This window comes from Siphateles boraxobius, unplaced genomic scaffold (genome assembly GCF_051911475.1).
Source record: "Siphateles boraxobius isolate OS27281-9 unplaced genomic scaffold, OSU_SipBor_1 151, whole genome shotgun sequence".
In the NCBI taxonomy this organism is placed as follows: Eukaryota; Metazoa; Chordata; class Actinopteri; order Cypriniformes; family Leuciscidae; genus Siphateles; species Siphateles boraxobius.
Window position 1 is genome coordinate 1,270,453 of NW_027508757.1, and position 23,540 is coordinate 1,293,992.

Here is a 23,540-nt window from a genome sequence, read left to right on the forward strand (position 1 = left end):
CGAATCAACTTTAAGCTGGATATTGACCTTCGAGCGCTGCTTTAAAGCTGGATTTGAATTTGAATATTTGATGAAGTTTGCATCATTATTTTCCAGTGAAGCTGCTTTGAAATAATCTGTAATATATAAAGCACTATAGGAATAAAGGTCTCATTGTGCAAATGCACAGAAGAAATCAAATTACGGGTTTGGATCAACATGAGGATGAGTAAATTTTTTTGGCAGAATTATTAATTTAACGTTGTCCCCCAGCGTGCGAAAGGAACGCAGACGTCTCTCCTGTGGTGCTTTTGACCTTCAGAGTTCAGTTTGTGCAAAGACTCCCAGATTCCCAGCGCTGATGTTGTTCATCTGTCCGGGATTATTCCTCTGACAGACTGATCGGGTCCTCAATCCCGTGCACGTGTCCCGCGGGACTGACAGGTTTCATTAGCACAGGCCTGGGAACAGTTATTACCCAGATAAAGCCAGATCACGGCAGAGGAAATTGAATTCGAGAGGACATCAGTTCTCACGGAGAGATCGGACGCCAGACGAGAGGCTGGATGAATGTCAAAGATATTTCTGCAATCGTCGATAGAGCAGGACACACTGCAGCGCTGCCGAGCCGAGATAAGACATCCCGATCCCGGGAAACTGAACATCCAGGAAAAACTGCTGATCCACAGTTTGTTTTACAGCCTTCCGAGTTAATTGAGCAGCAGATCGTCTGTTCAAAACACTTTCTGGGAGGGAATTCACTGAGAATTAAATGCTTCTGATGGTGTTGTCTGTTTGCAGGCACAGTCTAAAAAGGGAAATTGTGATGGGAAAAATATGAGATGGGAGGGAAACATTTATTTAAATGGTTTTGCGTTCTCTCGCAAAAGGTTTCAGTGTTTCTGCTCTGAAAACCTTTGCGTTCCTCAGCGTTCACTCGCAAATAACTCACAAGGTATGGAGGCCCTAAAGGGACATGGTCCTGGGAAAAATATGAGATTGGAGGAAAATATATTTATTAAAATGTTTTTGCATTCTCTTAAACTTTGCGTTCGCTCGTTCGGAAACTCAAAAGGTTTGCATACGAACGCATAGTTTCTCGGGGGAACGCAAAAATATTGTGGGAGAATGTATAGCGTTGTAAAATCTTCCCTCCCATCTAAATTTTTTTCCCTCATCGTATCCCTTTAGTAGTTATGTTATGACTGCATAAAATATATATATGGAACAAATTTTAAGCCACTTACGGTAATGCATATCAATACGTCGTCGTCTCATTTCTGCACCATTTGCCACATAAAAAAATAAAGCTTTAGTAATAACTAAGTTCATTAGTTCATAACTGTTTTAAGTCAGCTATATATAAACGTAGACTGGTCTAATTTGATACTGAAAAGTAAGAATAATTGCCCCTTGACTTACAACTAGTTGGTCATACTGGAACTTAAGTCACAGTCTTAACATATTGGCTATGTTTATGCAACTGGCCCCTGGTTTCACAAACAAGGCTCAGATTAAGCCAGGATTTTGCCGTAGTTCATTTAAGTAGCTTTTATAAACGTGCCTTAGGGGAAAAAATCCACATTATTACCAGGATTACCAAAGCATGATGTGGCAGACATTATTCCATAAAAATCTTCATCAAACATAATTATCTTAATTAAAAGCACTGATTATTTCCAAGCAAATGTTCAATCACTTTCACCACACCCCTGCCTGCAATTGGTCAATCAAACTGACAACCTCACGTGATTGGTTGAATCAGTGGCCGTCTGCATAAACTGCTTAGACTAGTCTTAAAAGTTAGTCATCTACTTTTTTTCTTCAAGACTGCATGGTCCTAACTTTTAAGGTCAATTACATAAAAAGTTAGAACGGTCTAATTTAAATTGGAAAAGTAAACTGCTAGTTAGTGAAACTAGTTCTATTCTGAACATGAAACTGACACACCATAAATGTACAAGAGTACAACTACATTTTTAAAGTTTTTTATAATAGAAGAAAAAGTTTCATGCAATCTGCCATGTGTGGGTTTGAACTTATCTGAACAAACACACCGGACACAAACTAATAAAAGGCAAATTCTTTCAGTCGCACATGATTGATTGATATGTCTCTGAAATTGCTGTGTAATAATGTCTGTGATTGTGATGTTGTTCACGTGTGATCTGAACAGTTGAGTAATGGCGGTAATTAGCGCATTTTCCTGGCAGTAAGTTTCGTCTAAATGAGGATGAATGGCTCATTAGTTAGTCTTAATTAGCAGTGGACTAATGTCGCAGTAGTAATTGCACTGGTGTGCTCACCGGCGCTCTTTTCAAACAGCTCTCTTCATCATCAGCGACGAAGATTATAATACAAGAAGAAAATTGAATTATAGCTTGGGAAAAGCGTCACCCTGAACCCTGGATGAAATGCTAAACACAAATGGCAAGAGCTTTCGTGGATCCCACACTTTCCCACGACCTTTCTGGATTAATGCATTGGAATATTTTTTGATAGTGAATCTCCCAAAATTGTCAAGATCATATAGTAAATGCATTATAGAAATACCCAATACTTTTTAGGATTTTGCTTATTTCCATGACTTTTCCAGGCCTGGAAATCACAGTTTTAAAATTCCCTGACATTTCCATGTTTCCCATGATTGTTCTCCAAAATTGAAACGGTTTTGATTCAATTTGATTGGATTGCATACATTTTTAAACTGTGTTTGTACAAAAAACTCTTCAGAGAAAGGACTAATCACCAAATTTGACAAAAATGCGATTAAATACATGATTTTGGATGCCATCAAACTCACAGACAGTCTTCAGTGAAGAACTTACTGATGAAGTGTGTTTCCGTATGCAGGCGTGTCCTTCTTGGACATTCGTCATGTTCGCATCGTCCTACTGGAGTCTTGCATCATTTCCCGTGACACTCTCACAAGAAACTGCATCATAGAAAAGAAAAGAAAGAGAGATGATAACTGTGATTGGCAGGAGTTGAAAAGCTTCACCTGTCAGACAGAATTCAGTGTGTTTTGTGGTCAGTGTCAGTCAGGATGCATTAAGGTTCATTCAGACATCTGAACCAATCAGAAGTGTCAGAACAGGCCACGCCCACTGCAATTAGGCCAGTAAAAAATGGGAAAAGCTCATTAAAAATGCACTGTTCAATACTCAATATATATTGTCTCTTGCTAAATATGGATCTACTTTTTTTTTGTAATTTTATTTTCTGCACACATTTTCTGATAAAAACTCAAGGTTTACCAGACTCATGATCAAAATTTAAGCACTTAAGATACTTTAGTTGCCAGACACTATTTAATACAACACACTTATTGCATGAAGAGAAATACAGCAGGAGATGATGGTGAAATGTCAGACGTCCACAGTCCCGTATAATCCCGTATCCCGCTGTGACTGCGACTGAGTGAAACAGATTCATAACCTCCCGGATCTGATCTGCTGTGAGGACACAATATGAGAGTTTATTATAACACTGTGATCCTCAAGCTTCAGTCAGCTTTATATATCTCAGAGAGGACAGCATAGACACATGTCTCGAGACATGATAGCGATCTGAATATAAAACAGGTGAACTCAGTAATCAATAACCATGGAAACTAATGAGGGTGGGAAACTAACGACAAAGGAAACTGAATGTAAACTAAAAGCCCTTGAAAATTAATAAGAATTTATATAATATTTCATCCTTTGCAGCCAGAAAAAATATTTTACTTAATTGGATTAGTGATCTCTTAAAGGTTGACATAAGTTTTTTTTTAGTTGATTCCCCTGGAGCGTCTCACCCATGTATTACATCAAAAAACATGCCAGTTGTATAAAGTCCGGACCCCATATCTGGACTATTCGGAAAATCATCTTCGCCCTATTATATTACAAGGAATATTGTGCTTGTATAACTCTCTAGATATTGAATATTTGTCCTCTCCTGCATCTTTTTGAAATATGTTAATGTATTGTTTTTATTCTATAATCTATTTTATTATGGTGTAGTTCTGTTTTATATACAAATCTGAGCAATTGGTGTTCCTTTATTTTTATTGTACTGGTTTTTTTCTTCAATGCATTGTTATATTTGTATTATAATGAAAATTCAACAAACATAATTATAAATAAATAAAAAAGCCCTTGAAAATGAGAACCAAACACAATAAAAATGTGACTATGGCCGTGTCTGAAATCGCATACACTCTTATGGTACTTATTTTGAATAAGTAAGTCACGCCCGATAAAAAAGAAGCCTATACGCTCTATATAGTATTAGTGTGTGTAGTATGAATATACTGTGAATTCAGACATACTTCTTTTGTCACACATTGTTTATTGCCTACTATATATTACGGAGGTTTGCGATTTGAGACGCAGCCAATCTTGTTCTGCATTTCATTTATGCTGATTCAAATAAAATCATTTTTGTTTACTAAAATACTGTATTAAAATAATGAAAAGTACTCAATCCAAACAAAAATGAAAAGTACTCAATCCAAACAAATTCTTAAAGTTCCTAAAATATAATTTCTTAATTTTATAATTGAGTTATTTTCATTAAACGTGACCTTATTTTATCGTGAGCTTCACGGCTGCATCATGTTGGGTTATAATGAGTTTTGAGCCCTTCACAGATAATACAGTGATGTCCTTTCATAACAGGCTGACCTCACAGACACTCGATCTCTCTAATGGAGATTGCCTGTCAATAACGTAATACAGTCCTTGAAGAGGCGAGACGCACATCAGGCTGAAGGTGAAAGAACAAAAATGAAATACTTTCATGTACCTCAACAGATATTCACTAGATGAAAACAAGAAGAAAGAATTAAAGGATCAAACCTTTCAGCTCTCAGTCCTGTCCTCTTGTTCTTGATCTCTTGACTTTTATTTCCTAAGTATCCAGTTCAAAGTCAGTGTCCTTTCATTGCCAAACAATAAAGTTGATCTCCTGCTGAGCTTTGTAAGAGCAACATCTGAGCAATAAAATGTTTCTCTGGGAAAATGTTTATATGTTTGATTGCTTTTATACATCATAAAAATTGCACATCAAGTATCAATTTAATCAAGTGCATTGTTTGTTAATAAATATGTATATATACACACTCACCTGCCACTTTATTAAGAAACCCACGGCCTAAAATGAACACTCACCAAGCGGCAAATGTAAGTAAAAATCGGCATTGGCGTGTCTATGAAACGGTGTTAAATGGAAAATTGTGAAAACATGAATGTGAATAAAGGTGAATGACGCTCGGGACAGTTGACAGGGCAGTGTTGCATCGCCACGAAACTTTAAGCCTCGCCAATGTAATATTCAAGCTCGATAAGATGTGAAAGTGAACTCAATTCATTGCTCACGTATCATTACCGCCAAGAAATAGCCAATTACCGCCAATGGACCTGTCGCCGATCCATCGTGCAGTGTGAACACACCAGCAACTGAATGTTACCCCAGATAGTCACGCAGTGTGAAAACAACAGTCATACGATTATTTTGATTCTATATGAGCTTCAGACAATCGGCACAGAGAGGGCGTTCTGATGCGTAATTTTACACTGATGCCCACCAACTAGTTAAAATCTCCCGGAATCAAGAGCGAGCGAGCAAGAGCGCGCATGCGATACAGAAGAGACTGTGCTCCAAGCCATATAGCGCGCACACGGCGGAGGAGGAGAGAGCGAGAGACCTTGCGTACGTGTGTGCGCGCGCGTGTGCCCCATGAAGCGCATGTAAGACAGAGAGTCAGGCACCGAAATTTTCGTTCTAATTCGGTCTGGTTACTACCGTTTACGCCGGAACCGGTTCCCTATTGGCACCGCGTTTCGGTACCCAACCCTAGTCGTCATGTTTCTACCGTAGCCGACAGAGAACACACAGCGCGACAGAGAACACACAGCGCTACAGCGAACACACAGCACTACAGAGCGCGTTTCCTCACTACCTTGAAAAATAAGTTTTCAGTGGTGAATAAAGACCTTACTTAATGAACCGTTATATTTGTATTACCTTAGAATGAGCAGTTTCTATCTACACACACCGCGGGTTCCCTTACATTGAAATGCGCCGCCGCCGACATGTTTCTACAGTGGCACTAAACGGACAAATGCGTTTTGTTACTATGTTGCTCTTCGTGCAAGGAAGCAAGCTTAGTTCAGCGAATAAAACACTGACACAATCATGAACAAGTAACAATAATATTCGCAATAACATAGTTTTACTGAATAATTAAGTAAACATAATTTCTTAATTTATCCTTGTAAAGAAACCTCATTACTGAACTGCTACTCTCTGCTGTCTCAGATTATGACATATTTTCCTGTCGGCCACCGTAACTTTTGTTCGTTGCAATTCGTAACCTCACCACTAGATGCCACTAAAAATCACACACTGCACCTTTAACCGAACATAAAAACGCATTTGTAACAGTATATTGGATCCGTGCAGCTCTTATTGTGCGTTCACGTGCTATGGAAAATATGATATTTTCCACTTGTGAACTGGTATTTACCAGTGTGTTGAGTTCAAGTGCTTTTGTTGTCGTAATGTGGTAAAAAGATGGAGATCCAAACCTGTTATTTAGCTAAAACTATTTTAGATTGCTTAAGTCATCTGCTTCAGCAAGAAGATGATTTATCAAAACTCAAACGGTAAATAATATGCTGTATATTTTCTAGATCATGAATAGTACGTATTTTTACTATTCACGACTCTCTCGTGGCTCTCCGCCATTTTGAAAAGGTCAAAGGTTATCTTGGCAACTCCTGCATCAAAATATTCTATGAGCTGCCCAGTGGAAAATACCACATGAGGGGATGTTCATGTGCATTTTCCACGTCGGCTTTTGGTATTTACCATTAAAGTGACAGCAGCCTAATAAACCTGCTGTGGTCTGTGTTTTTAATGTTAATCAAACAACAAAAGACAAAGTACTAACACTCATTGCTCTTGACTGAATAACCTTTGTAACTTTAATTACTTTACATATAGTCTTCTCAGACTGGTAACATGATACACTGATGAGTTTTAAATATTCTCCAGAAAACACTAACAATCCTGTCACCACGTCTGCAGAAGTCCAGCTCTGTGTTTTACATTATTATTCATTCTCACATAAAGACAAAGTGTTAACTGCATAAATCTCCCCTGACATTCACTTCAAAGAGAGTTTCACTGACACACACCAGACAGGAACGCTGACAACAATCTCTCAACCCATCCGCCTCTGTGGAGACCGAGCAAATCTCTCCAAACGCCGTCAACAATACAGGGATGTCCGAGAGGAATCGCGCAAAAGAACGAACCAATGATGAAACGTCCATGAGGAAAATTAACATCATCACTCCTGACACAAAGTTTGACTTGTGAGTCTCTTGGGTTTTCTCTCAAGAGTCCGTCTGTCAAAAGTCATTAATCTCGTCTCCTTCATCATGTCTCTGGAGTCTTTGTTTGCCGTTGCCATGGAAACAGAGGTCCGGGGGTCACCGTGTGACATCACCACTGGCTCCCGCTGGTCATTTCAGACCGGAGTGTGATTCAGGTCTCTTTAACCCTGGTGATATTTATTATATATTACATTACATATCATACTCTATATTATATTTTATTTTTATTTATTATTATTATAATATATTACACATGTATTTATCTATCTAACTTTTATACACTAGCAGTCAAAAGATGGGAATAATTTCGATTTTTAAAAATATAATTTATGCTCACCAAGGCTGCATTTATTGAGTAATTTTTTTTAAATATTATTACAATTTTATAATGTGAATGTATTGTAAAATGTAATTTATTCCTGTGATCAAAGCTGAATTTTCAGCATCATTACTCCAGTCTTCAGTGTAATGATGATTTGATGCTCAAGAAACATTTATGATTTTTATCAATGTTGGAAACCTTTTTTTCCAGTATTCTTTGATGAAATCTATTTGAAATAGTGTGTGTTCTGACGTTTATTTATTATGCATGAGCTAAATGCAAAGGATATAAAAACCTGATGTGTTTCATGTTCAATCAAGGCAGATTTGTTTGCTGTTATGATAAATATGATCTGAACTCACATGCTTGTGTCGTGCGATGAAATGTGATGAACTTTGCTCTTCCTTACTGCATCTCTGATCATCTTCTCTCTCTCTCTCTCTCACACACACACACACACACACACACACACACACACACACACACACACACACACACACACACACACACACACACACACACACACACACACACACACTGCGTCAGTGGGAGAGATTTGCTCTCTTTGATTTCTCTGGATCACAGGGAGATGTTGGTGTTGAAAAGCTTTTAGCAGCCCGTCTCCCTGAAGAACACAGACGTGTGTGAAGTGTGTGTGTGAGTTCTGCTGAAGGCTTCCTCGGAGACGAGCGTCTCACACACACTGCAGGAGACAGAAACGCTCATAATCAGTCCTTCTGTCTGGTGTTCCTGTTAAAACATCTAAACATCCACTAAACAAGAAACATTAGCAAGAGAAGCAAAATAATGTCTGATACTACATAAATTTTATTTTTCTTGCTTTAGAGAGTAAAAAAAAGGTGTGTTCTCTCTCTCTCTAACACACACACACACACACACACACACACACACACACACACACACACACACACACATGAAACAAGAACAACACCACATTATAATGGCAGTAAACCCCGCATTTCAGAGTTTTATTATTGACTTGTTGTGTGTGTGTGTGTGTGTGTGTGTGTGTGTGTGTGTGTGTGTGTGTGTGTGTGTGTGTGTGTGTGTGTGTGTGTGTGTGTGTGTGTGTGTGTGTGTGTGTGTGTGTGTGTAAATCGCCAGCAATTACAAATTAATCCATTCAGTCCCTCAGCGACCAATAAACCTGATCGGTTTTTATTTGCACACATATAAAATCAGTCTCCAGAGGCATGTGGCTGCCGTTTCCTCTGAATCATCATCACGGTGTGTGTGTGTGTGTGTGTGTTTGGGGAGATGCAGGCCTGAAAGTGTGTGTGCAAAAAGATGTTTTCTGTGTCTGATCAACATGAGCTCTGCTTTGCACAACTAAACAGGAACCGTGCATGATAATTTTGTTCAGGAAAAGCAATGTAAAACTCACAATATAAACCTGTATTTCCAGAACAGAGAGTGTGTGAATGCATCAGAATATTGGGAAGGGTTGCTTGATTCTGATTGGCATTTGTGGCATCCTGCAGTCAAATATTTTGTTTAAACGAAGTAATTCCTGAAATATTTCTAATCAAATGGATAAACATCCACGAAAACCAAAGTAAAGACATTTTTTAAATTCACCAGATGTTCACTCCATTGTCATAAGATAAAAAAAACAGTGATTTCCAACATTGCGTGGCAGAACTGGCCGATTGAATGTGTGAGTTTGACATGCTTTTCAGCAGATAGTTTGTTTACCTCTCTCTCTCTCTCTCTCTCTCTCTCTCTCTCTCTCTCTCTCTCTCTCACACACACACACACACACACACACACACACACACACACACACACACACGCTCTCTGACACAGCGTTCTATTATCCACAGAGATAGGTTCTGCTGCGTTCAGTTTAATTATGGTTGGCCCTCGTTAGACTAATTGAGTTGCCGTTCTCTTCAGGGTAATAGCGGGTCATGAGCAGTTTTCTCTCGGGTGCTGCATTGCATCTTCAGACAGCAGCAAAAACAAGTATTTAGACAGTCAGCAGAAACCTGCAGTGGATTCTGGGATTGGCTAATTTGTTTATTAGCACTGGCCAGATGAACCACCGGAGTATTAACTGCAGGGACTGTCAAAAACACTTTAATATGCTCTATTGGATTTTAAAGCTTTAAAAATAGCATGCATGAACATGGAAATGCAGTGCTAAATTACACGATTGAAAATGGAACTTCTTAATGGAGATTTTATTGTGCATTTAAAAGTGCATTACCCATTTGTAAAACCTGAAATATTATGACATAAGACCAGGAATGAGACGGTAGCACGTTAAAGTCCCTATAGTTAACGTTAATGCTGGTTTGTTTCAACCCATGTTTGGGTCAAATATGGACAAACCAAACCTTTACATTTTTTTATAAAATTTTTGAACCCAATAATTGGGTTTGTCCATATTTGACCCAAACATGGGTTATAACCAACAACCCAGCATTTTTTCAAGTGTAATTAATGCATAATAATAATAATAATAAAAATGCAATATTTATTAATCCTTGTTAACGTTAGTTAATAAAAATACAACTGTTCATTGTTAGTTCATAATATCAGCTCAGGTTCATTATAAATAATATTTACAGATACAACTTATGATTTTAACAATATATAACATTAACTAAGATAATTAAATTCTTATTATTACACATGTAATATTTTATTTATTGTATTAATTTTGTTTTATTATATTGAATTGAATTTAAAATAATTATATTTTATTATTTTAGCTATATTTAATTATTATTAAATGCTTATTAAGATTAGTAAACGCTTTAGAAGTGTACATAGTTAACTAATATTAACAAATTATTATTAAACATTTAATATTATTTTAATTATTTTATGTATTTAAAAATCGTATTTGATTATACACTATATATTTATTTAATTAGGCTATATATTCAGTTTAATTTATAATAATTATATTTTGTTATTTTAGTTATATTTATTATTAAATGCTTTGAAAGTATAGTTCACTAATGGAACCTTATTGTAAACTGTTAACAGTGAGACAAACAAACAGATAAAAACACAAACAGACAGTCAGACAGACAGACAGTCAGACAAACAGACAGACAAAAAAACAGACAGTCAGACAGACAAACAGACAGACAAACAAAAAGTCAGACAGGCAGACAGACAAACAAACAAACAGACAGACAGACAGACAGACAGACAGACAAAAACACACTGTCAGACAAACAAAAAGACGGTCAAATAAACAAACAGACAGTCAGACAGACAAACAGACAGACAAACAAACCGTCAGACAGACAAAAAGACGGACAAATAAACGGACTGTCAGACATTCAGACAAACAGACAGACAGACAAACAAACAAACAAACAGACAGACAGACAGACAGTCAGACAGACAAACAAACAGTCAGACAGACAAAAAGACGGACAAATAAACGGACTGTCAGACATTCAGACAAACAGACAGACAGACAAACAAACAAACAGACAGACAGACAGACAGACAGTCAGACAGACAGACAAACAAACAGTCAGACAGACAAAAAGACGGACAAATAAACAGTCAGACAGTCAGACAAACAAACAGAAAAACAAACAGACGGACAGACAGACAGACATACAAACAGTCAGACAGACAAACAAAAAGACGGACAAACAGTCAGACAGACAGACAAACAAACAGACAGAAAAATAAACAGTCAGACAGTCAGACAAACAAAGAGACAGACAAACAAACAGACAGCCAAACAGTCAGACAGACAAACAAACAGACAGACAGTCAGACAAACAGACAGACAGGCATACAGACAAACACACAGTCAGACAGACAAAAAGACGGACAAATAAACAAACAAACAGACGGACAGACAGACAAACAAACAGATAAAAACACAAACAGACAAACAGACAGTCAGACAGACAAAAAAACAGACAGTCAGACAGACAAACAGACAGACAAACAAACAGTCAGACAGGCAGACAGACAAACAAACAGTCAGACAGACAGACAGACAGACAGACAAACAAACAGTCACTCAGTCAGACAGACAAACAAACAGACAGACAGACAGACAAACAAACAGTCAGACAGACAAACAAACAAACAGACAGTCAGACAGACAAAAACACACTGTCAGACAGACAAAAAGACGGTCAAATAAACAAACAGACAGTCAAACACACACAGTCAGACAGACAAAAAGACGAACAGACAGACAAACAGACAGACAAATAAACAAACAAACAGACAGACAGTCAGACAGACAGACAGACAGACAGACAGACAGACAGACAGACAAACAAACATTCAGACAGACAAATAAACAGTCAGACAGTCAGACAAACAAACAAACAGTCAGACAGACAAAAAGACAGACAAATAAACAGTCAGACAGTCAGACAGTCAGACAAACAAACAAACAGACAAACAAACAAACAGGCAGACAAAAAACAGTCAGACAGACAAACAAACAGAGACAAACAGTCAGACAAACAAACAGAAAGACAGACAGACAGAAAAATAAACAGTCAGACAGACAGAAAAATAAACAGTCAGACAGTCAGACAAACAAACAGACAGACAAACAAACAGACAGCCAAACAGTCAGACAGACAAACAAACAGACAGACAGTCAGACGAACAGACAGACAGACAGGCATACAGACAAACACACAGTCAGACAGACAAAAAAACGGACAAATAAACGGACAGACAGACAGTCAGACAGACAAACAAACAGACAGGCAGAAAGACAGACAAACAAAGTCCGACAGACAAACAGACAGACAGTCAGACAGACAGACAAACAGACAGACAGACACACACACAGTCAGACAGACAGACAAACAGACAGACAGACACACACACAGTCAGACAGACAAAAAGACAGACAAATAAAAAGTCAGACAGACAAACAGACAGACAGTCAGACAGACAGACAAACAGACAGACAGACACACACACAGTCAGACAGACAGACAAACAGACAGACAGACACACACACAGTCAGACAGACAAAAAGACAGACAAATAAAAAGTCCGACAGACAAACAGACAGACAGTCAGACAGACAGACAAACAGACAGACAGACACACACACAGTCAGACAGACAGACAAACAGACAGACAGACACACACACAGTCAGACAGACAAAAAGACAGACAAATAAAAAGTCAGACAGACAAACAAACAAACAGACAGACAAACAGACAGACAGACAAACAAACAGACAGACAGAGAGACAGACAGACAGACGAAAGACGGACAAAGTCAGAGACAGACAGACAAAAAGACGGACAAATAAACAGACAAACAAACAAAGTCAGACAAACAGTCAGACAAACAAACAGTCAGACAGACACACACACAGACAGGCGTTTGTGTCTCACTCTCCTGTCCTCTGCCAGCAGGAGTCACTGCCAACATATGTCCTATGCTGACTATGATACAACTGAGAATGGCAAATTTCTATTGATTTAAATGAAAATAAATAGCAACAAATGCAATATGTTAAGTTTCTCTTCTCCAAACGGTGTTCATCTCTGAGCAGAACTCAACTAGCGTAATGAAGAGCATCCCGGGTTCAGAAACCACCTACACAAAATCACTTAATGATCATGGAAACAAAAAGGAAGTACAAACACAAGGAATCTTCATCATCTAATGGATAATTTAGGCACTAATAGTTTAACTGGCTTTATCAGAACGGCTCCATTCTCGGTGGAAGCGCATCATCTCTCCCGGGTCTCATTATCTCAGCACAACACAATCTTTGATCTCGCTCACAAACACAAATCCTCTCACGCCCTTCCACATTCTCTGCTAAGATAATTAGTGCTAATTAAAAGGTTTCCAGCGTGACCGTGTGTGTTTCTCTCTCCTGAATGATCCTGCAGGTGTGTGTGTGTGTGTGTGTGTGTGTTTACTGGCTCAACTTTTGTTCTGTGCTTCTGAGATCTTTTATTAACATTGTTTTATTAGAAAAAAAGCAGTGCAAATCATGATAAATATAAACCGAGTCATTTTAATGAATCACCTTGGCCTTGAGATCCATCACACACAAAACAAGACATTTTAATAACTCAAAATATAACTGACATGAAGCATGAATCTGATACTTTAATGAGAAATGATTATAAAATAAATAAAACTTGATAACATGCATTAAACGTGTGAAGTAACTTGCATTATATGTTTATGCTTGCAAGTGCATGCATTCAGCAAACTACAAAACAAACAGAGCATGCATATTAAAAGATTCATACCTAAGACAGTATGAAAATTATTGAAAAGCAACACAGCGGATCCAAATGAGGAGCTCAGGGACAGAATGATAAGGAACTTTTCACAAAATAAGAGAGCAGCTGATTCTCTGGTTGTAGGAATCGAAGCATCTGTGCTCTCTGGATGTATATTCATTGATCATAATGACAATTACAGGTTCCTCAAACCCTGGTTTGTGTTTCACAGGAAGTGGTGACATCAGGAAGGCAGAGGATCAATATAAGGACACTTGAATTTACTCTCCACACGACTTACATTCTGTAAATTGGATGTCACTTCATAAAGGTTAATCAGACAGACCCCAAACACGCGTCAGGCGTCAACACACACACACACACACACACACACACACACACACACACACACACACACACACACACACACACACACACACACACACACACACACACGCGCACACACACACGCTAATCAAATCAAATCAAAGGTTGCTTTCATCGTCCTCCACTCTGACTGTGAGAAAAAACATGCCGTTTGCTTTTAAAACGACTGTCGTGAGTTCTTAGGATCATAAAGCGTAACGTGTGTGTGGAAAAAACTGGGGCTAGTTGTCACAAGGGATTTTACCTAAAGTGACTTTGCATTCAAGATACGTTTTATTAGTTCTTGCTTTCCCTGCTTTTCCCACGCTGCCTCCGACATTCACAAAAGTATACAGTATATAATTGACATGGAATTGAAATTGACTTCATTTACTTGAATACATGCTTCTGGTCTTAAGCTGCGGTCACATATAAATTTCGGTTAAGTTTTGCATGCATTGTCCATATTGAAATGTAAATCTAAGTTTGCTTCTTCAGTAAATACAGTAGTGGTCAAAGTGATGTTCGGAGGGGATAATATTGGTTTCTAATGAGCCTACAAGTTTGATTAAACTATCAAAATATGAGGTGTGTGTATATATATATATATATATATATATATATATATATATATATATATATATATATATAATATATATATAATGTATGAGGGAAGAACAAAACACTAAACTTGGTAAGGTATTTATCTGACAAAATCATTTTGCAAAAAAAGTCAAAAACTCCAGCTAGGCCTACAGTCTTTATTTTACTATGCAAAAAGAAAAATGTAGAAAAACAAAAAGCTGAAAGCACACACTGACTACAACATAATAAGTTATTAATATTTCATTGATTCTCTCATGGATTTGCATGTGTTCATAATTTCTTTGTATGATAGTCCGGATAAAAACTATGTTGCACAATTTGCGTTGATATCACAAAGAAAAAAATCGACTCCAAGCACAACTACGCAACATGCTTACAAAATCTTTTACATATTTAAAAAAAATTGAATAATGTGTGAAGATGTCAATTTTCCTATAGGCCATACATCTCATTGCGCCCTTTTCTTTTTTGCAGTGTATTATTTAAATGTTGACAGATCGTAGTACATTGTTTAAATTAATACCTTTTTTGCCAACTGTGATTTTGTATATGTACATTTCTGAAATACATAACTTAGACAGTTACCTCTGATAACAGATCACTCTAAATTGTAATGTGGACTCATGCATTTTCTGTAAAGCTGCTTTGAATAGATGTGTATCATGAAAAGCGTTATACAAACAACAGTGAATTGAGTAAACCTGCATGCGGTTCGCTTCAGAAGCATTTATATGTTTTTGGGATATTTCTGTCGGGAACACACGGAGCATCGTCCAGTCGCTAGGCTACAGCACGGAAACGGGTTTGAGAAAAACACAACCCTCTCAAAGTCAGCCCTGGGTGGCAGAGATTGAGTTGACACGAGATTGGCGTCTCTGTTAAGTGACCGGGCATGACTGAGGTCACGTGACGGGAGTTAAGGCTCTCTGACAGTATTGATAGGAGAGAGACTGGCGGCTGACCCCCGCTGGGATTCTGCTATCTTAAAAACAGCAAGCTTCATTAGAGCGGGCGAGTCCGATCCCGTCCCACAACTCGGCCACTGTCAACATCATTACACATCATTCCTGTCGCTGCAGCGCCATTGTGTAATGATCTCAAAAGTGAGCAGTAAACGAGTCGTCTGATGTGTCAAACTGGGATTAAACGCAATTATGCCTTTGTTTCTAAAGAGACATTTGGTTTATGAGCTTCTGTGGCCCTTATGGGGTGATTTGTTGATGCTATAGGGAGGACACATCAAACGCAGGATTACCATGAACAAAGTCAACATAACATCAAAATGAACACTGTAATGTTCCTATATGAGGAAGAATGCTATATTTACATCTAAATTGCAATGAACACTAAATCCAAACTCAAAAATGCAGCTACAGACTGTTAAAATGAGCCAGATTCAGTGTGGAACATCAATCCTAACTGTTGAAATAAGCAAGTCAAATAAAACATAAACATTAGATGGAAAACTTCAACTAAGTGAAAATTAGAATTACGCCTTGTGTAACTAACTGAAACGAGTTTAAGTTTCTTTAACATGGAAATAAATTAAAACTAAAACTGAACAATAAAATAGTAAATAATAAAATATAGCTCCAAGCAGCAATTATCGGGGCCAAGCACAATTAAAGACATTTTAAGATGATTTAAGGCAAAATAGCTGATTAATCGTATATACAGTAACTAAAAATATGATTTAATGGATTATCACTTTAGACCAATAGGTGGCGCAATTACAAAATGTATGTGATGGGGTCAGAGAGAGGTGACAATGACACATAAAAAGTTTGGTGTCAATATGTCATGGCATTGCAAAGATAAAGCCTGAATAGTCATTTTGGCATCATGCCTTAACTTTGCTGCTGCGGTATACGAAAACGGTTTCGTCTATTAACACAAAATCCATAACTTTTAGTCGGCACGGTCTGGAAATTATACGATTCGATTTTGGTGAAAATCAGACAAACGGTCTAGGAGTAGATTTTAAAAGTAGATAAAGATGGCGGACAGGAAGTTTGGCTGACGGCAAAATTAGTATGTTTTTGGCATATCAAGGAATTTATTAAGACCAGTGTCATTACAATAGGCAAATTTATACAAAAGTTATTAGCATTTTTTGAAATGTTGTTATAATATTTTTCTACCACATGGTGGCGCATCCCCGAAACCTTTTGAGCAACTTCAGTGCATGGTGCTCATGACTCATGCATGAGTTTCTTAACGATACGCTAATGCGTTCATAAAGTATAGTATTTTATATCACAATACTGTATTGAAGTCAATGGCAATTTCATGTTTTGTTCTATTATAGCGCCAACAAGAGCCACAATCCCACTTTTTTTTATGTGTTCTCAGAGTGAACACATACATGTGTTTGTCAAATTTGGTGAAAATATCTCATTTCGTTTTGGAGTTATAGACATTTATATGTATAAATACATAAAAAATTACTCACACCTGACTTTGTTTGCATTTTCTTGCCACTTACTATTAATGTTTTGTCATTTGGGAATCATTATAAGGCCAACGACCTATGTTCCCAAATTTCCTACGGTGGTTTCATCTCGACTGGTTTCGAAGATATTGGCAGATGTTTTTTAACCTGACATGTTTGGTACCGTTGGACTCGGAAAGGATTCAGGAACTTAAGGAGATGAATCCCGTGAAACCACACCCAGAGTTATAAGCATTTGAACATTTTGTTTTACCACTATGCGGGCCTAGTTCGAAACTTCTCAGGCTCCTTCAAGGTATCGTATTGATGACCCATACCGAGTTTCGGCACAAACAGACAAACCGTTCAGAAGTTATAAGCAAAAATTGCAATTTTGCCGTATCTCCGGACCAGCAGGTGGTGCCGCGCCAAAACGCAGCATGTAGGCTCAAGTCATGCTTGTAATGACATGTACCAAGTTTGGTCCAAATGTGTTAAAGCGTTGTGGAGATACATTCTTAATAGTGCTGTCAAACGATTAAAATATTTAATCGCGATTAATCGCATTAATGCCATAGTTAACTCGCGATTAATCGCACATTTTTATCTATTCTAAATGTCCCTTGATTTCTATTTGTCTCATTATTTTTTCTAATTTTAATGCTCTTATCAACATGGAAAAGTGGATCAGCAGTAAGTTTGTTCTTAGCTGTGGTATCCATGTGCTTCTGTCTGAAGTCATCCATTGTAGAGCTTAGATCGGGCCCAAAAAATCAAGCCCGACCCGAGCCCGTGCGCATTGTGTCCGAGCCCGGCCCGACACATAAACTGTAATTATGAGCCCGAGCCCGATTTAAACCCGTCCATTTTTTTAATACGTGGGTCGTTATAACTGACGTTCTCAACTACTTTCTATGTTACTTTCTCCCGCCCGCAACATTTTTGTCCCGCTCCCGCCCGCAAATACACTCTTTTTTTGTAGGCTACCTCCAAATACTTTCGCCTACGTGTCGCCACCATACACATCAGCATAAATGCTCCTGATAAATTATTTGTTATTAAAGTATTAACACACAAACCACTGTTATAACATAAAAGCAAGCAGGCTACTGAGTGCATGGTTTGGCATTACTGAATGCGCGCAAAGTGTGCTCCCTTAATAATTCCTAAAAAGCTGACATTAGTTCATCGCAATCTCACACATCTGTTTATTATCAATGAAGCTGACTGCACAATGCATCTTTCATAATATATACACTTTGTTTGTTATAATTTGAGGATTTAGTATACAGAATTCAGCACTGAACAAAAAGTCAGTTTTGAGCAGTGAGGGGAGTCTATTTTAAATGCTACTGATTGGCCATTGCGTTCAAGAAATCAACACATATGTCTGTGATTGGCTACATCACTCAACGCTGCAAACATGTTATAAAAAGAAACTCTGGCCTGTAAATTGTTTCTATTTAGTTTTAGTTGTTCTTGTTGCTTTTCTGCAACATATGAATAAAAATGTATTAGTTTTTATGTTTTATTCATAGATATTTCTAGTTTGCGGGAGTCCCGCGAATCTTTTTATTCTCCCGTATTCGCACACAGAGTGAGTGCATTACCGCTCGAGCCCGCCCTCGCACTCGGCCATCAAATCTAGTCCCGCGCCGCACTCTATTGCGGTGAGAGTGCACGTCTCTAGATCGGCGTCTCGCGCTCGCGCCATCCACTCAAAACGTAACGTTAGCCTACTACTCTTTGGCCGGCGCGGAAGCCCAAACAAGTACGTGCGGCGTGCCTGTTGTTTTGTTTCCGGTCTAGCTATCCGGTGTGATGTTGTAGTTGTTCTAACGTTACTAGTTGTTGCAACAGCATTTGATAAAAATACAAAGTTTGCTTGGCCAAAAAGAGCGTTAATTTGCGATAAAAAAAATTGACGCCGTTAAAATGTGTTTGCGTTAACGCCGTTAATAACGCGTTTAACGCACAGCACTAATTCTTGAGTCTATTTTGCAGTACGTAAAATTAGTTTGATCTGTTTACATTTTTGTGAAAATCAGAGCAACCGTCTAGGACGAGTTCGAAAAAGTAGGTCTTTCAAAAAATTCAAAATGGCGGAAAAATTTTAATGACGGAAAATGACGAAACGGCTGGAGCTAAGGAGTCAGAGGCGAAAGGACTTTTGTTTCTAGCCATTAAGGTTCAAAAGTTATTAGCATAAACATGAGTGAAAACTTGGACAGTTGGTGGCGCTAGAGAGATTGACTTAGTGGCTCCAAATTTGCTAAGGTGACAGATCACACTGTCCTCTATCCGTGTGCCAAATTGCATAACTTTCCCGCAATCGGTTCCATGGGCTGCCATAGATTTCAATGACGGAATAATAATAATAATAAGAACGCCTAGTATGGACGATGCATATATATAATAAAACGTTATTATTGTTCCACAGACAAAATGCATGCCTCACTTTTATGTATCAGCAAATGCAATAATTACTCATGCTTCAGCAAACACCGATAATTATGGACAAATGTTGCAATCAAGCCTTCAATGGAATGAAAATGACTTTTTGGCGCTAAATCGTGACTATTAATCATTCAGGTGTGTGTAAACAATGGTTGTGTGTTGATCGTTTCTGGTGAGCATCAATAAAGTGAGTCTGTACAAAACAACAGTTTGGAAGAAGAATAGACTTGCCCTCCACATCTCCTCTGGGAGCGTGTGAACGATTCAATTTAACAAGCAAAAGACAGAAAAGGCCATATAGAACATCATTTCTTTCCAGAGGGAATTGAATGATTGAGAATGATGCATTTGAATGCAAGTGTCTCGCCTCTTATTTTTAATGGTGTTTGAAAACCCAAGTGCCACTCTTATTAATCATGCTGAGTTCAAACACTTAGGTATTAGATGCATGATATTCAACATGTTGAGGAAAGGTTTGTGGTCACTTTTCAAAACGATCTGCAAAAAAAAGAAACAATAAACTGTTGTGGGAGATAAAAAGCCTAAAACCATAACTAACAACCAGAAGTTAAGTAAAATTACACACTAATACAGAAAAATGACTGAAAATTACGAATCTGAATGCTTAAGACACCAGCGTGAAGTAACTAAAGTAATGAGCCATTATGAGAGAAAAGAGATAAATATTCCTAACGATTCCCTGAAGAGACAAGCGAATGCAAGCCAATTTAAAGCTCTCGGAGCAAAACATAACCATTAACCCCATATTTAAACTGTCTAACAAATCTTTATTGAATTGCAGTACTTTGATTGCTTTGCCCTGATGACAGGATTAGATTTCATCAGGGCACTGAATTAAAAAGCCTTGCATTAATAACAACTTATCTTTACCGTCTGCAGAAAATATCAGGCATACTATAATTTGAGAGAGTGGCACTCTTATAATCACTCATAACTACATTCAGTGTCATTTCTGCACTTGATTAATGATCAAAACCCTTCGTTTTACTTAGAAAAATTATCAGCAGACTGAATTAACCGGTTATCAATACATTCATTAGAGAGAGATTAAGCACATATGACAGAAAAGTTGAATAAATAGTCTCTGTGTGGATTTTCTGAACGCTAAATTTTCAGAAGTATGTGAAGTTCAGGGCATAGACTCTTTAAAATGCGTCCAAGAGTTTATTGGCTGGTCTGTTATTGTAGTGACATCAATAAATAAATACATGGAAAAGCAGGGCTTTGTTTCTTATGGCCACCATATAGAGCTTAGCCATTTCTCATTGTTCATTTTTTTGTTGTCTGGCTTATGCCTTATTCCATCTCTGCTTCATAACCGCTGAAGCTAAAAACACATCTTTTTAATCTGGCATAGAAATTTATACATTTCTATTATTCAAATCAGTTAAATAATTATTAGGCTGCATAAATTAGGTCAGCCGGAACCGGGAACTCTTCCTATAACACCCGATGTACATCATCGTTACATCATAAGAAGAATGGCATCTACGCTAATGTTAGTCTTTCTGCTTATTCCAAGATTTACTGTAATCAGCCGGATCCAGGCCGTATCCAGATCAGATGGAGGGCCTGCGCCTCGACACGACCCCAACGCATGATGTAATCGGCCAGATCGGAGCCGGATCCAAACCAGATGGAGGGCCTGCGCCTAGACATGACCCCAACGCATGATATAATCGGCCAGATCCAGGCCGTATCCAGATCAGATGGTGGACTTGCGCCTAGACACGACCCCAACTCATGATGTTATCGGCCAGATCCGGGCCGTATCAGATCAGATGGAGGACCTGCACCTAGACATGACCACAACACATTATGTAAATCAGCCGGATCCGGGCCGTATCCAGATCAGATAGAGGGCCTGTGCCTAGACACAACCACAACACATGATGTAATCGGCCGGATCTGGGCCGTATCCAGATCAGATGGAGGACCTGCACCTAGACATGACCACAACGCATGATGTAAATCAGCCGGATCCGGGCCGGATGCAGACCAGATGGAGGGCCTGTGCCTAGACACGACCACAACGCATGATGTAATCGGCCAGATACGGGCCGTATCCAGATCAGATGGAGGACCTGCACCTAGACATGACCACAACGCATGATGTAAATCAGCCGGATCCGGGCCGGATCCAGACCAGATGGAGGGCCTGCGCCTAGACACGACCACAACGCATGATGTAAATCAGCCGGATCCGGGCCGTATCCAGATCAGATGGTGGACTTGCGCCTAGACACGACCACAACGCATCCCTGAAGTGTCAGCAAAGATTGTGTAAACTAGACTCTCCCCTGTGAAGGCCTCATCGACACGACAGCCATCAGCACTGATCCTCACAAACTCGTCTCCATACCGGCGTTACGAACAATCTTCAACCAGATGGAACTGGATAATATTCTGATTGTTCCAAACCAATCTGACCTATAATGCTGCCTGAATCATAATCATACACTGTTGGTTCATTGGCCAAAAGAGAACTGGCCCCCCCGACTGAGCCTGAAGGTTTTTTTCTCCATTCTGCCACTGATGGACTTTTGGTTCATTGCCACTGTCGCCTTTTTCCACATTTGTCGCCATTGGCTTGGCTTGCTTAGTTAAGGACATTAAATTTAAATCTGCCTGCATTGACACTATTATACAAGAACTGAACTGAGCTGGACGATGGCATCACTGTTTACTCCAGAGCGGCTATATATATATATATATAAATTAATAACTTTAACTAAATTAATAACTTAATAAACAAAAATTAAACATCACTCAACTTACTTAAGCTGGACTGTGATGCAATTTCTTTCTGGAAACAAACTTTTTTGCATTATTTTCCTGTTATCTCTGTAAAGCTGCTTTGAAAAAATCCGTATTGGAAAAAGCTCTATATGAATAAATGTGACTTGACTTGACTTGAAGCGTTCAACAGATTCCAGCGTGAAGTGAGAAACATCTCTCTGGATGGACTAATGCCTGGCCGTCATTATGAGCACATTCAAAACACATGCATATTCATAAAGAACACTGGGCTTAATAAAGCACCCATGTCTCTGCACACCCAACCCTTGCTGTCACACACAACGGCCATTTTTCAGATGAACGACACCCTAGCCAATGTTAAAATATGACTTTTATCAATAGCCATGCTCGCGCGAGGATATTAAAGCCCTAGACGGGTGAGGGGGAGCAGGTTGAAGAACCTTCCCATCATCCATCAGGCTCTGGGATGGGCGCCGTCAGGGAGAAACTCATTGTAACGGACATCCATCACTCCGTGTCTGCCTGCAGCTCTACTGACCTGATCCTGAACCCTCCGTCTCTCAGGTACGCCAGACGGCTTCTCATCTTCCCTGTTTCTTTCAGAATAAAAGTCTGCTCAGATTTATGAACAACACAAACCAAACCGTGGTATAAATCAAAGCAGGACAAGTCACTCAACAAACACAAAAATGCAGTCTTTCAGTTGTTTTTAAATTTTGAAGGGAAAATATACAGAACGCTGATTTTGGTGGGAAAATCTACAGAATGAAAATTTTGGAGGGAAAAATCTGCAGAATGCTGAGTTTGGAGGGAAAAATCTACAGATTGTCAATTTTGGAGGGAAAAAATATACAGATTGTCAATTTTGGAGGGAAAATCTACAGAATGCAGTGGAATTGATGTAACCTGGCAAAATGTGATACACAAATTGTTCCGTATTGTTATTTCAAGTGCAAAACTTAACTGAATTAGCAAAAAAAAA

The 23,540-nt window shown here is 38.5% G+C and overlaps 1 long non-coding RNA gene across 1 annotated transcript; it reads right to left on the minus strand.

Moving 5' to 3' along the window:
- LOC143738762 (uncharacterized) lies at positions 1 to 8,102 on the minus strand. The gene is made up of 3 exons (XR_013204023.1): positions 8,052 to 8,102; positions 2,808 to 2,914; positions 1 to 787 (listed from the first exon to the last, which is right to left on the minus strand). It is a non-coding gene; the product is annotated as an uncharacterized LOC143738762 (long non-coding RNA).
- Positions 8,103 to 23,540: the final 15,438 nt, after the last annotated feature.